The sequence below is a fragment of the Zalophus californianus genome, chromosome X, assembly GCF_009762305.2.
Source record: "Zalophus californianus isolate mZalCal1 chromosome X, mZalCal1.pri.v2, whole genome shotgun sequence".
Lineage (NCBI taxonomy): Eukaryota > Metazoa > Chordata > Mammalia > Carnivora > Otariidae > Zalophus > Zalophus californianus.
Window position 1 is genome coordinate 122,539,303 of NC_045612.1, and position 14,837 is coordinate 122,554,139.

At 50.0% G+C, this 14,837-nt stretch overlaps 1 protein-coding gene across 3 annotated transcripts in view; it reads right to left on the minus strand.

The window, feature by feature from the left end:
- WWC3 (WWC family member 3) overlaps window positions 1-14,837 on the minus strand; it is a 117,863-nt gene that overhangs the window by 80,326 nt on the left and 22,700 nt on the right. The gene's annotated exons all lie outside the window — the stretch shown is intronic.

Sequence of the window (14,837 nt, forward strand, 5' to 3'; positions counted from 1 at the left end):
CCAGGAAAGTGAGATACCGCAACCAGAAGCCAAACCTCACAAGACCAGTATGAATTCTGAACATGTTATTTCCCCAAACTGGTTAGACAACCAGGCTCTGTGTCTCCCAGTAGCATTTAGGAAACCGATAAACACCATCAGAGTGGCATAGATTGTAATTCGTCTTCATTTTACACGTAGTTTTAAGATGTTAGAGTCAATATCAAAACAGAAAAATATAGAAGGTAAAATCCGCCACAGACAGCCTGCCAAATACAAGGCACTCAAAAGTGCACAACATCACAGGATGCGCCTTGGGCATGCCGTCTGTCCCACCATCCCGCAACACCAACGTCCACAGCACGATTCCCCTGCAGGCCCGGAATGGCGTGATGGTGGCGCGTTCCTAGTCAAGCAAGTGACAGCAGGGTATTGTGCATGATTCCAGTCCCGAAGGGGACCAAACCACAACAAAAACAATGCTACTTTAAGATAAATGGAGTCCTGAGCACATCTCTGCCATTCTAGAGTCACATATAAGATTAGAGAAAAATGCCCAAGCACTGGTACATTCTAAGCAAGTTCACATCTATGATCTCATTTCATCAACAAATAGAGGTGGGAAACCTGACCTTACAGCACTACGGAGCCCAATTCACTTCATTAATTCAGAACTGCTATAAAACTAGAGGCGCCTGGGTGGCTCAGTCGTTAAGCGTCTGCCTTCGGCTCAGGTCATGATCCCAGGATCCTGGGATCGAGCCCCGCATCGCGGGGAGCCTGCTTCCTTCCCCCTCTCCCACTCCCCCTGCTTGTGTTCCCTCTCTAGCTGTCTCTCTGTCAAAAAAATAAATAAAAATGTTAAAAAAAAAAAAAAGAACTGTCCTAAAACTATCTTAAGTTCCTATTTTCATTTTTCGATCCAATAAACAATGCAGGTAATTATAATAACACTTCCATACTTGTTCTAAAAATAAACAAAATGACACATCTACTGTCTCGGTGAATTTTACTGTGGCTTGATACAGAATCTGTATGTCTCGGATTCCACTTTCTTTCCAAACAAAGCATGGAGTTTGTACAGTCATCCACAGAATCAGTACTACAAAGCTAGCCGATGAGGAGGCACGCCTCTCACAGTCCAGCTCACGTCAGAAGCAAGGTCTCTCTGCACCCACAGAGAAGTTACCGAGTCCTCACTGTTGGTCTCATCGATCCACAGGGCCCACACTTTGAGCCCATCTACTCACCTGACAGTAAGTAGTCTCAACAGGCTCAGTAATGGAAGTTTCCAACTCCCAAAAGACAGAAGTGGTAAGCTAGAAGGCAAAGACAGGGGTCCCTTGGGCAGGCAGAACGCAGCAAAGGGGCCATCGAACCATCGAACAGCAAGGAGAAGCACATAAACCTACTCCCTGGCTTCACCCATCGCACTGTGAAACACGCACACCTGCGGCAGGACACCCATGACGGCCAGCTTCTAAAATGGCTCCCAATGCTTCCTGCCTCCTGCTGTTCATGGCCTCATGTGCTCCCCTCCCCCGCTGCATAGGGTGGAGCTGTGCGACCAACAGGATACCGTGGAAATGAGTGTGTGACCTCCGAGGTGGGAGTCATAAAAGACACTGTGCTTCCACCATGTTCTCTCAGATTGCCGGCTCTGGGGGAAACCAGCAGCCATGTTGTGAGCCCACTCAAGCAGCCCAGTGAAGAGACCCAAACGGAGAAGAACGGAGGTCTCCTGCCAACAGCCAGCACCAACTTGCCAGCCACCTGAATAAACCACCTCGAGAGTGGATCCACCAGCCCCAGTCAAGCCTTCAGATGACTGCAGCCACAGGCAGGATCTTGACCACAACACCTCATGAGACCCAAGCAAGGCCCACCCAGATAAACTTCTGAATTCCTGTGCGACAGAAATCATGCGCTCGCTGTCATTTGAAGGCACTAGCTTTCAGAGTTTAATTTGTGATGCAGCAATAGGTAACCAATAAATACTAAGCCCTCACATCCCTTTCCCATTTTATCAGATACTGTAGTGGACATGTGTGGTGATGACCCAGGCTGTCCTCTACTAGGAGGCAGTGAAATGCAGAGAAAGTTTCTTCGTCCTATTTAAGAACATTAAAATAAACATCTACACTGCTCTTCTGATTCATCTATCTATGAGGATGACACACCCTCCAGATTTCCAGACAGCTGCAACTTCATCGCATATAGACACATTTTGGCATGACTTTCAATAACAGCATTGAGAATGTCTAAATTTATTGTCCTAATTATCATTCCAAAATGTTTACGGGACAAAGACTTCATGGTTTTCTGTTGCACAGCACATGCCTCCATGAACATCTGAAACTGGACCAATACCAAAATGATGTTTTTTTCCCAAGAAAGGTGTTGGTGAGTAACATTACTTCAGTGATGAGTAAAGTGCTTCAGATGAGTTGTTCAGTTTTCAAATGTATTTGATCACACTGCTACAATGAGGAGAGCTGAGTAACTTGGTTCCCTTTTCATTGTCAGAAGGGCAAGGTCTGGGAGTCTGGAACAGTGGAGTTCTTTTGGTATTAGTTTTTCAGCAAGGAGTGCTTTCTGGCCATCGTTGGCTAAAAAGCATGAGTCCTGCATGTCAGGCTGAGGCCGGAAGCCACCTGGGCGCGATCTCATCCATGGCCAGAGACAACCAGGACCCTCGGCACGGTGGGGGGACTTCCTCCCGGACAATCTTGTGACCCCCTCATGCTCCTAGTGGTCATCCTTCCAACTGGGTGGAGACCCTGATGTCCAATGGCTCTTCCTCAAGAGCATGTGGTTCTTCTGCAAGAGCCCAGCACCAAGGGCCAGGCAGGGCAAAGCCCTGGGCCAGTGTTCCGAGTCCTCCCCAAGGCAAGCCCAAGGTTCTGTCTCCACTCACGGGTGTGCCGGCCCAAGTTCCTAAGTTCTCATCTCTCCAGAAACTTAATGTTAGATTTTTCCAACTAACTCCTTCCCCACAGTCACCACACGCAGACTCGCAGACTCGGGCATTTTTGTTTCCATTACAAAGGGTTTAGGAACTACACCCACATAGGAGAAAAATGTCCATTCATACCACCACTCAAATACAACCATTATTCCTATTTTGGTGTGTTTTCCTCCAACTTTCTTCTGTGTTCTTTTGTTTGTTTGTTTTTTCTGACATAGGCATGATCGCACAGTATATACAATGTTTTATCCTGCCTTTTCCACTTAACTTTGTAACATGTATACTTATTAATTCATACCTTGAGTCTCTCCCAAAATTCCTGGAGATGGCCTAACATTACAGCCTAAATATTCTGCCTCCCTTGTTATAAATTCTCTGTAAACATCACCTGGAACAGTTGAATAGATTAAGCTCCTGGAGAACAATTATCACATCTCAACTGCCTTTGACCCCTAGGACGTGATCTAGGAATAAAGAGCTTGCATTTTTACCAACAGTTTGCTAAGCACTCTCCTACTATTGACACCTACATTATTTCCTAATTTCTGCTAATATAAAATATTCATAATCTCTGCTTTGGAAAACAGTGCAGCAATTTCTCAAAACAGTTAAACACTGGGGAGCCTGGGGGGCTCAGTCGGTGAAGCGTCTGCCTTCGGCTCAGGTCATGAGCCCAGGGTCCTGGCATGGAGCCGCTCATCGGGCTCCCTGCTCGGCGGGGAGTCTGCTTCTCCCTCTCCCTCTGCCTCCTGCTCATGCTCTGTCTCTCTCTCTTTCAAATAAATAAATAAAATCTTAAAAAAAACACACGCACACACAGTTAAACACCGAGTTTCCGTATGACCCAATAATTCTACAACTAGGTGTATACCCAAGAGAAATGAAAACAAATATCCACACAAATAGAATGTCCATACTGGCATTACTCCCAATAGCCAAAAGGTGGAAACAACGAAGGGCCATCAACCGATGAGTGGAAAATAAAACACTATCTACCCATACCATGGCATATTATACAACCATTAAAAAAAGAACGGACTACTGACACATGCTACAACGTGGATAGACCCTGAAGTCGTTGCACCGGATGAAAGAAGCCAGGCACAGAAGGCCTTTGTGTTGTGTGGATCCATCTATGAGAAATGCCCAGATTAGGCAAATCCACTGAGACAGAAAGTGGATCAGTGGTTGCCAGGGGCTGGGGGAGAGGTGATGGGGGTGACTAGTAATAGGTACAGGGCTTCTGTCGGGAGTGATAAACATGTTCTGAAGTGAGACAGTGGTGGTGGTTGCCCAATGTGAATATACAGAAAACTGATAAACTGTATGCTTTAAATGGTGAGTTCCACTGGGGCGCCTGGGTGGCTTAGTCGTTAAGCGTCTGCCTTCAGCTCAGGTCATGATCCCGGGGTCCTGGGATCGAGCCCCGCATCGGGCTCCCTGCCCGGCGGGAAGCCTGCTTCTCCCTCTCCCTCTCCCACTCCCCCTGCTTGTGTTCCCTCTCTAGCTGTCTCTCTGTCAAATAAATAAATAAAATCTTTTAAAAAATAAATAAATAAATAAATAAATGGTGAGTTCCATGTTATATGTGACTCATACCCCAATCTTTAAAACTGTGATGAAAGAAACATCTCTGCTTATTTTAAAGCTCATAATCTGTATTTATAATTATTTTCCTCGAAAGGGTTCAAGAAGTAAATTTTCAAGGTTGAAGAATATGAAGCTCTTTTCTCCGTATCTCAGATTCAATGCAGAATCCTCACAGGAAAGTATAAGGAACAGGAAATGAAATCACCTAAAACTCAGAAGCCCTGGATTCATGCTTTCATTTGTTTTCCCTTCTTCTTTGTCCTACAGCTCATTTTTCCACAGCAGAAGTCATGCTACATACAATTTCATATGCTGATTTTTTCATTTGCCGATTTCCCCGTGCCCTTCACCTCCTTGTCAGCGCCACTTTCCATCACGTTGGCATCTTCCATCATTTGCAGTAAACCCTAATTCATTTACCAGGGACCTTGGGTCATCTCGTTAGGTACGTTCCAATTCTCTGCTCTTTATTGTGAAGGATGAATATGAGCTGACAGTAAGCACTTGATATAAACGGCCGAAGTGCATTACCCTCAGCATGCACTCCTACCGGTGAAGTAAGAGATGGCTTTTTCATTACCCTCTGGGGATATCTTCAATGCACTTGCTTGGGCGCTCAGAATAAACTCTACGGCACAATCGTGCTTTACTCTCAAGGAACACGTTGGTAGGGAGTAGAGGGTAAGTTAACAGCATTCTCAGAATGCGGGGGAGCAGGGAAACATGGTAAGCGATGAACTGAGAAGCGGGGTACCCACTGTCCCCATGCTTCAAAGCGTGCGCTCGCGGTGGCCAGCTCTCACCAGCCCCCTCACCCCGTCCCCTGATCCGAGCAACCCCAGCCAGGAGAGGCGCTCTCAAGCCCCCTCAGAGAGATTCCCACTGCAGAGTCTCCCCTTAATGAACGGCTCTCCTTGGCCTCAGCAGAGGTAATGAACATGTTCTGCGGGCCAATCTTACCAGAGCTGGTCCACGAGAAGGGAGAGAATGACGGATGGCACCGATGCTGGCTTCTTCTTGCGTCCACTTGCCTGTCACGTCCTGCAGGGCTTGCGGCTCTGGACCATCTCAGTCAGTGCCGGCTCCAAGAGAGCCATTTATTGCCGCGAAACCCTGGATGAGTCATTCTGTTTCTCCCTGGGCCTCCGTTTCCCAATCTTCAAAATGGGGATGAGCGAGCAAACCTGCCAGGGTCGTGCTAGCCGGGCGTGGGCGTCACAGCGCGGAGCCAGCTCCGTCCACTCCCCTGCCCGCCTCCCCCTCAGTTCTCCAGGAGACCTGCTTCAGACTCTATTTGTGTCCTTTTGCTGCTGTAACAAATCACAACAAACTTGGTGGCTTTAAACAACACAAGTGTATTATCTTCCAGTCCTGGAGATCACAAGTGCCGCTGGGTTTCACAGAACTAAAACCAAAGTGTCAGGCAGGCTGCAACCCCTCTGGAGGCTCTAGGGAGGAAATGTATTCTCTTGGCTTTTCCAGCTTCCTCCATCTTCGAAGTTCGCCACGGCCAGTCGAGTCTTTCTCAGGATGCCATCTCTCTGGTTTTCCCTCTCCCACTTACAGAGACCCCTGTGATTACACTGGGCCCACCCAGATAGCTGGGATAATTCCCCCCCCCCCCCCCCGCCGCAAGATCCCTAACCTGTTCACACCTGCAAAGTCTCTTTTTGCCACGTCAGGTAACACAGTCCTGGTTTCCGGGGATGAGGACGTGGACATCTTGGGAGGCCACCATCCGGCCAACCACAGCCTGCCACTGGGGAGGGCTGTGCGTAGCGATCCAGTGCCTCCAAGATTGTGCCCTCCCTCCCGGCCAGGCTCAGGGCGCTGGAATCTCTGACAGCAACTACACCAAAGTGCAGAAAAGCGGGGGAGGGCAGCAGAAGGTGAAGGCGGAGAGAAAAGGTTAACCACAGATCCTTCGCGTATTTTCCTTACCAAAAGGGAGACCAGGATGACCCTAGGGCACCTGTATACTGCCCGTTCCAGTCTCCTGGAACAAGATCATCTTTATATTTCCAACTCGTGCTTGTTTTTAATATGCTATTCAGAGGGGATACCAATGTTTCCATTTCAGTTCCAAACCAATCCTCAAGAAATTATAATGACTTCCCTTCAACTCTTCTGACCTACCTGGCTCCCCGTGAGCTTTACGGCTTGCTGGAATAGGGACATCAACTTAACATGGAATCTAACACGTCACATCAACTTAACATGCAATGGTTATAAAGATTATAAACAGATATTTCACTTTTTTTTCCTACAAAGTCTACGTTTTGCACTCAGAGCCCACCTCATTTTGGGCTCGCGATGACGGACGTGTGCAATCGCCCACGTGGCTGTGGCTACGGGGCTGGACAGCACAGCTCTAGGGTCTCGCCTCACTCTGTCATCGTCTGGTTCTATGAAAGATCACAGCAAAACCCACCCACTGAGACTGAGAGCCCTTAAGAAGTATCGAGCCTGAAAAGCCACCTTCCATAAGCCCCTAGTGGGGATCTTGAGAGATTTCCAAGGTTTCTAAGACCACAAAACCTCATGCAGGGAACTCTTTGCTTCCCTCCGGCCCCTCGCTGTCCCCCTGCATTCTCAGAACCCTCGGGAAATGCTCTTCCCCAACTTGGATTGTTCCTTCCCTTTGCCATGCTTCCCTCCCATCCCCATCCTATTTAAATCCCAGTGCGTCTCCCAACACGTGGCCCAGATGCCTCCTGTCCAGACCCAGCCCCATCCCAGCGGGAAGTAAGCTGCCCTTTCTGTGGCCAGCCTCAGCACTTTCTCTCTCCTCCTGGGACATCTATTAAAACCATAAGCAGACCGTGGTTATTTGTTCACACAGCCTCTCTTCCCAAGTGTGTCTGTTCCTTCCGGACAAGAACGGCATCTCCTCCCACTCTGACCTGCCCCACGGAGCTCCAGGGGGTGTCCCACAGGTGCCACAACTGCACACACACAGCGGGAGTCACAGACTTGACCTGATCAATGGTGAAGGCAGTCTGCCACCACATGTATGTCTATGGTAGCTCTAGAGCTATTTTTAGATGTCTCTGCCTCGACAGAATACGCTCAGGGGCAGGTGCGCAGATCTGAGGCCAGAGAGACTGGATCCAAGGGAGTGGGCTGCAGCACAGCGGATGCATCTCTTCCTCTTGGGGATGGGAGTAACAGGTGCTCAGGATCTGTTTACTAGCGCAATAGGAATTGCGGGCTTGTCGAGTTAGAAATGGCATCCTGGACCCATGGCACTAACTGAGGGGAGCCAGTGCAGACTGAGGGGCCCTCACAAGTAGACCCAAAGTCAGCTCTGGGTCCTCCAATATTCCCCGGCTGCCTCGAAAGCCCACGCGCCCACCCCATGCCCACACAGACCAGCCCTCGGTGCCCAACTCCTGCAGACGGACCCGAGCTGGTCCTCCCCTGGGCTCTAGACCAGGCGGCTGGTCACAGGGGAGAAACCCAGCCCCGGCAGGTCTCAGCAGGGAGGGTGGACAAATGACGACTTCCAGGAGAGTCTGACTTCTGGAATCTGTCTTTTCCAAAGAGGAACCAGAAAAGCAGGCATTCCAAAATACACACACAGACAGAAAGCAGATCCGTGACTTTGAGGGACTGCAACAGGAAAGGGGCACATGCTGGGGGTGGGGAACAATGGGAGATGGGAATATTCGAAAACCAACTCAGTGATGCTCATACAGCTGTATACATTTACTAAAATGCATCGCACAACACTGAAACGGGTGACGTTTGTGGTATATAAATTACACCTCACTAAAGGTCATTTACAGTGGGGAAGAAACAACTTCGGGATTCTGAGTCCTATGAAACACTCTGGAAACACTTTATTGTCATCTCACCTTAAGTTGTCACACGCATCTGGCACTTCTGATCCACAAATTCCAAGTTATGGCTCATCAATGTCCCAGAACGTCCTCCAAATGGCTGGACACATGCTGACACATTGTCTAAGCTAATCATTTCCGATCCTCTGCACGCGTTCGTCACATTACTCCGGATCGGGCACTCATGCTACAGTCATGACCCATTAGTGAGCGGTGAAATCCACTGAGTAGGTCCCAATCAGTGTTTTAGTTTAAAAAGAAAATAGGAAAGCACATGACACCTCGTGGGGGTGGCATGGCACATGTTATAAGACTTTTCTTTTGGTTGTGCGTGTGCTACAGAACAGTGTCCTGCCTTTCTGCAGCAGTCGGCAGGGCCTGGAAAGGCAATGCTCCGGGACACACTTCGAGGTTAGTGATAATCGCTTTACCGCAGTGTTCCTGAACCCAACCCAAGGTGTGTCTGTAAGCACGTATGCACCACAGTCCACTTCGAAATAATTTTTATCTCCCTTACTCTCCTGACAAACTTCTAGTGATGAAGACTCTGATGGGAGTACAGCTATGGAGGTGAAAGACCACCTTCTTTTTAATATGGACAAAAGGCTACATTAAGCGCTTAGGGGGTAGGGCACCGCCTACCTCCTTGTGCATCTTGCAGACACAACTGCAAGTGTGCAGCCACACCCACCAGCCCCAGGGCCAACCCACACAGTGCGCTCTGGCCACAGAGGCAGAACCTCCTTTAATCAGCACAATTTTAAGAGATGAGTCCATTATCATCACCCCCATTTCACCTAGGAGGAAACTGAACTCAGGGGTGTGCACCTAAGACGTGGCCAGACCAGTCCCGGCCCTGGGAAGAAGCCCTTGAGGGTCACCAGCTGGCTCCCTGCGCGCCCACTGGGCTCGGAGGGATTCCAAGCAAAAACGAAAGGGCTCCAAGAGCAGATCAGGCAGCAACCACCATTTCTGGGGGGAAAACGCTAGAAATAAAGATGCCGTCAGAATACAGGTATACCTCCTTTTATTGCGCTTCGCGAATACTGTGTGTTTTACAGATTGAAGGTTTGTGGCAACCCTGCACAGAATAAGTCTGTTGGCACATTTTCTCTAACAGTATTTGCTCACTTCACGCCTCTGTCACATTTTGGTAATTCTCGCAATATTTCCAACTTTTTCATTATTATATTTGTTACCGTGATCTGTGATCCGTGATCACAACTCACTGAAGGCTCAGATGACAGCTAGCATTTTTCAGCAATAAAGTATATTATAATTCAGGTATGTACACTGTTTTTTAGACATCATACTACTGCACACTTAAAAGACTACAGTAGAGTATAAATATAACTTTTACATGCACTGAGAAACCAGGAAGTTCATTTGGCTCACTTTATTAGTGATAATCGCTTTACTGCAGTGTTCTGGAACCCAACCCAAGGTGTGTCTGTAAGCATGTATGCACCACAGTCCACTTCGAAATAATTTTTATCTCCCTTACTCTCCTGACAAACTTCTAGTGACGACGACTCCGATGGGAGCTATGGAGGTGAATGACCACCTTCTTTTTAATATGGACAAAAAGGCTAGAGGAGGAAACTTACTCCTTTAAAAAACAAAATATACTGTTACAGAAGCTTGATGCTTACCTTCGTACCAAATACAACTGACAGGAAGGGATATTTAAAAATCAAAAGGGGAGGTTTTAAGGAAGGATTTGGGGGGAAAAAAAAAGAAAGAAATAGTAACAATTGACGGAAGTAAATTCAACTGAAATGGGAGAGGAAAACCTCACAGGCCGAGGAGAGCTGGGAGGCCCAACAATAACATTCTTTGGAAATAGCATCACAGGGGGAGGCGACCAGGGAGGGTCCTGGCCCTCAGTTCAGACAAGCGGCACACAGTGGTGACGTCACAGTCCTCTGGGCTCTGTGATCTCAATTTCAGCTTTGCAAATCGCGCCCACATCAAGCTCACCCCTTCGCATTGTTCCCAGCTGCAAAGGTCCTGCGCCAGGCTTTTAAGAGCCAAAGGATTTTATCGTGCATCCTTTTTTGCACTAATTACCTCTCCCCCCACCCAAAACAGCCAACTTTTCTGCAATCTGTTTTCTTTTTGGCATGAGAATTCCATTCTTTTTCTAAATGCATCTTTGCATATATTACCAACTGAATCCACGAACAAAAGCAAAGGGAAAAATGCCTGAACATCTAAGACATTCAGTCATCCATCAAGCTCCTATGAAGAAACACAGGCCAGGTGAGGCTGCAGAGAATACTTAAGTTCTCAGAGACGGTGGGTCTTTCAGGTCTTGGAGCTCCTTGGGAATCTGAGATAAGCAAGCCATTGGTCTCCTCCCTAGAAAAATGTGCCTACATAGACACCCAGAACGCTGCCCTCAGATGTATGCAAAATGTTGCCAGTCCGGGCAGTCCAGTTTCAGGATCCCGGTTCCCAAGGCTCCCCACCCAGGGGGAAGAGGCAGGTAGAGTGCAGGTAGAGAGGTAGAGAGTGCAGCTCCTGGGGGAAGGGCCAGATTCACCAGCCAGCGGTAGGTTCAAAGCCGGAGAGAGGAGCCCTAGGCGGCTTCTGACCTACCTGGGGAGGGCACAGGAGGCTGCTAGAGCCACGGAGGCCGGTGCCAGACGAACCAGGGACCTGCCCTGGCCCCCGGCAGATGTAGCAAGGGCGGGTGTGGCAAACGGAAGCCTCCCCAAGAAGGCGCAGGCAGGCCTGACAAAGCAGGGCTGCAGTCTGTAGGCGGTGCCAAGTCAGGAGGAGTGGAGGAGGGGCACGCAGGCCATCATCAGATCAGCTGTGTGGAAAGATCCCTTGGGCTGCAGAGAACGTGGACCGCAGGTGGAGGGCCCGGAGGGGTAGGCAGAAAACGATGAAGCCGGAGGAGCGTGGGGCCAGGGGAGAAGCGACAGGGACAGGACCTTGGCCGGGGGGCCGTGGTCTACAGGGAGAGGAACAGGGACACCGGCACTACGCTGCCACCGCGCGCCGTTCGCTCCCGTGACCTTGCCGGGGTCCCTCAGAAGTCACATCGGGAAGGTGCTGCGTTTGAGGTCTGTCGCGCACACCCATCCAAGGGGTCATTTGTTAGCGATGGGAAGCTTTTTACAAGGACAGGGCCGCCCCCCCCCCCCACCCGCTACTCTCCAAAGAGGCGGGAACAGGTCGCTGCTGCCCTGAGAGCATCCCTAGCCGGGGGCCCAAGGCGCGGGCCGGTGAGCCCGTGACTGAGTGAGGCAGCCCAGGAGTTCCCGAGCTGGGGTCAGGACGGCCTGTACCACAAGAGGCTACCCCCTAAACAGCAGGGGCTGCAGTCGGGAATCCGTCATTTTGCCCAATTTCGAGCTGCAAGAATTGTAAAAAAAAAAAAAAAAAAAAAAAAAAGTGCTCAGAGCAGGACTGCGAGCAACAAGACTTGAGCAGCCCCATGAAATGGCTTCATAGTGAACCCCAAATTCTCTCCGTCAGAACGGAACAGAAGCTCGAGTTTCCCCACCTGGAAGCACAGAGCAAATACGCCGCGTTATAACAACTACTTGAAATGTGACTCCACTTGGACCCGAGCCAGGGCACGTCACCCCAAGCTCGCCAGCTCCAGTGCCTCTTCCTCGCATGCCCCTGCCACCCTGGCTGAAACCTCTGCCCCCTAACGCCTCCGGAGGACCCTTCATGTCCACAAGTACAAGCGCGGGGACGCGCGCGCCGGCCCGGGGAGCCCTGGGCGAGCCCCTACAGCTGGGCGCACTGGATTGGAGTCAGTTCCCTCGGAGGACACACTCCGGGCCCGCTCCAAGGCTTCCTCCCAGCTTTAAAACCACCACCAGGAAGCCTGCGGAATCGTCCCTTCGGCCCTGCCAACAACAGGGACAGCAGCGGCGGTGCCCTGGGCTCGTCTCTGGGCGGACACACGTTCCCCACGTGGGGCACTGGCCAGGAGAGCTGGGCAGGACTGGCCACTTACACAAAAGCACAGCAGCCGGCTGTCTTCAAAACAGGAAGCAACACTTAGAACAAGTAACTGGCTCTTTTTCTGAAATACACTTGTTCTGTCAAACCTGTGGATGCACATCTCCAAGACCGGGCCACGAGCACCTGGAGCCTGAGCCCATCTCACAGTTCAGTCCTGCGGGCGAAGAGCACAGTTAAAGTAAATCGGGCCTGCTTAATCACACGCGCAGAACTGCCGGGGGGCCCTCAGAGCCCCGGAACACTGCCTACCAGGACCCGACAGCGAGTTCCTTTTGCTGAAGCAAACCTTGTGTGCCTGAAGTCCGCTTCGTGGTCTCAGAGGGGACACGAGTTATTCTCAGGACCAGAAACCAAGGAAGACAGGAAGACCAAGGGGCCTTCAGACATTATGGCCCGACAACCCAATCACAGAGGCTGAGACTGCAGGGACACAGGCCTCTGGTCTTTGTTATCCTCACCAAAACCAGCCCAATGCTCTAAACCTGAAATGACCTTAACTCATCTTCTCACTCCGAGCATCGGCAGCGCCCTTTCCCTGGAGAGGCTACCTCACCGCAAGCCCAGGCAACCTTGCTCCCAACGCTCTGCTCTTTCTGAATCCTCATTGAAGGGCGAGTGTCTTCAGGCGCCCCCATTAGTCTGTGTACACCACAAAGTCAAGGATCGCATGGGTCTTGCCTCCCTAGTACCTAGCACAGACCCTGGCCCTATAGCAGGAGTGCACTGTGCTCAGATGGATGAAGGGAGAGAGGGAAAGCTGGAGGGATGGAATGAAGGACGGACAAAGAAATGGAGGGAGGGATGGAGAGATGGATAAACAGTCGGATGGGGGTCGACGGAAGCATGGATGGATGGATGGAAAAACGGATGGATGGGAAGAGGGATGGATGCATAGAAAAGCATGAATAGAAGGATGGACAGGGGGTGGAGGGACAGATGAGTGGACAGAGGGATGGAAGGAGGAAGAAAGGGAGGGGTGGACAGATGAAGAACCCATCTATATAGGCCAGTGGGCTTGGAAAGATCTGCAAAAGGAGGAAGTGAATAGTATGAGTCAAGGGGAACTGTAAGCCGGAATTCCCAAACCAGGTCCATCAGGAATCATAGGCAAGCACATTGCAGGCAGGCTTAGGGGGCCAAAGGGCAGCCCAGTTCCTTCATATCTTAATCAGGCTTTATTTCTTTAGATGGCTTCCCTAACCAGGAGGCTGGAACATAAGGAAAGTGGGAGCCGAACTCAACAGTAACCACACACCGACCACAGAGAAGTTGCCTCAAAACTTGTTATTGATTTGATTTTCAGCCCGGCCACATTGAGAAAGGGTGGGTTATTTGGGGTGCCAGAGAGAGGTTTTCCTGCACTGTCCACTGTGGCAGCCACGAGCGGCACATGGCTATTTAGTATTAAATAAATTAAAATTAAATAAAATTAGAACTTCATCCTTCCGTTGTTACTAGCCACATTTCAAGTCCTCAAGAACCACAGGTGGCCGGTGGCTACGATCCCAGACAGGGCAGAAGCTGACCACTTCCATCATCACGAAAGGTTCTATCAGACAGCACTGCTCGGGTCAAAGGGCAGGGGGAAGACACCGCTCTCTCAGGGGAAGGAGACTGGGTAAAACAAGGGAGTAGAGAAAGGCAGCAAACAATAGTTTGCTGAAAAAGTTTTTCCGAGCAGCGTATATTTTAAGGTTCAAAATCTTAAAATCCGTTGACTCTTTGCTTCGCCAGTCGCACTAGCACAACGGCACTCAGCCAGGAGCCACTTTTGCCTCCCAGGGACACCGGGCAGTGTCTGGAGACATTCTGGGTTGTCACAACTGTGCAGGGGACGTTCTACTGGCACGGACTGGGCAGAGGCCAGGGACGCTGCTAAACAACCTACAATGTACCGGGCAGCCGCCACCACAAAGAGTGACCCAGCCCGTCATGTCAATAGTACCACCTATGAAAATTACCTGACATATGTGAAGAGCTTAATGTGTGAAGAGGTGCATCGCAGTATTGTGTACAGTAACAGGAAAAAAGGAAACAAGCCAAATGGCCAACAATAAGAACAGGACCCAATGAGTTACTGCACACCAGCAATCATTCAGGGGTTATTCACTGAGTACCTACTACATACCAGAGTTCGCTTAGGTGCTGTGGATGGAGGGAGCAAAAACCAAAACAGCATTCCTGTCCCTGGGAGTTCTACCTGGGATAATTTTTAAAGTGTGTTTAATAACACACTGTAATAGGGGCGCCTGGGTGGCTCAGTCGGTTAAGCACCAACTCCTGACTTTGGCTCAGGTCATAGTCTCAGGATCCTGGGATCGAGCCCCACATCGGGCTCCACACTCAGCGGGGAGTCTGCCTGAGGAATCCCTCTTTCCCTCTCCCTCTGCCCCTCCCCCAGCTCGCATGCACACGCACTCTCTCTCTCGAATAAATACATCTTAAAAAAAAAAAAATTAACACACTGT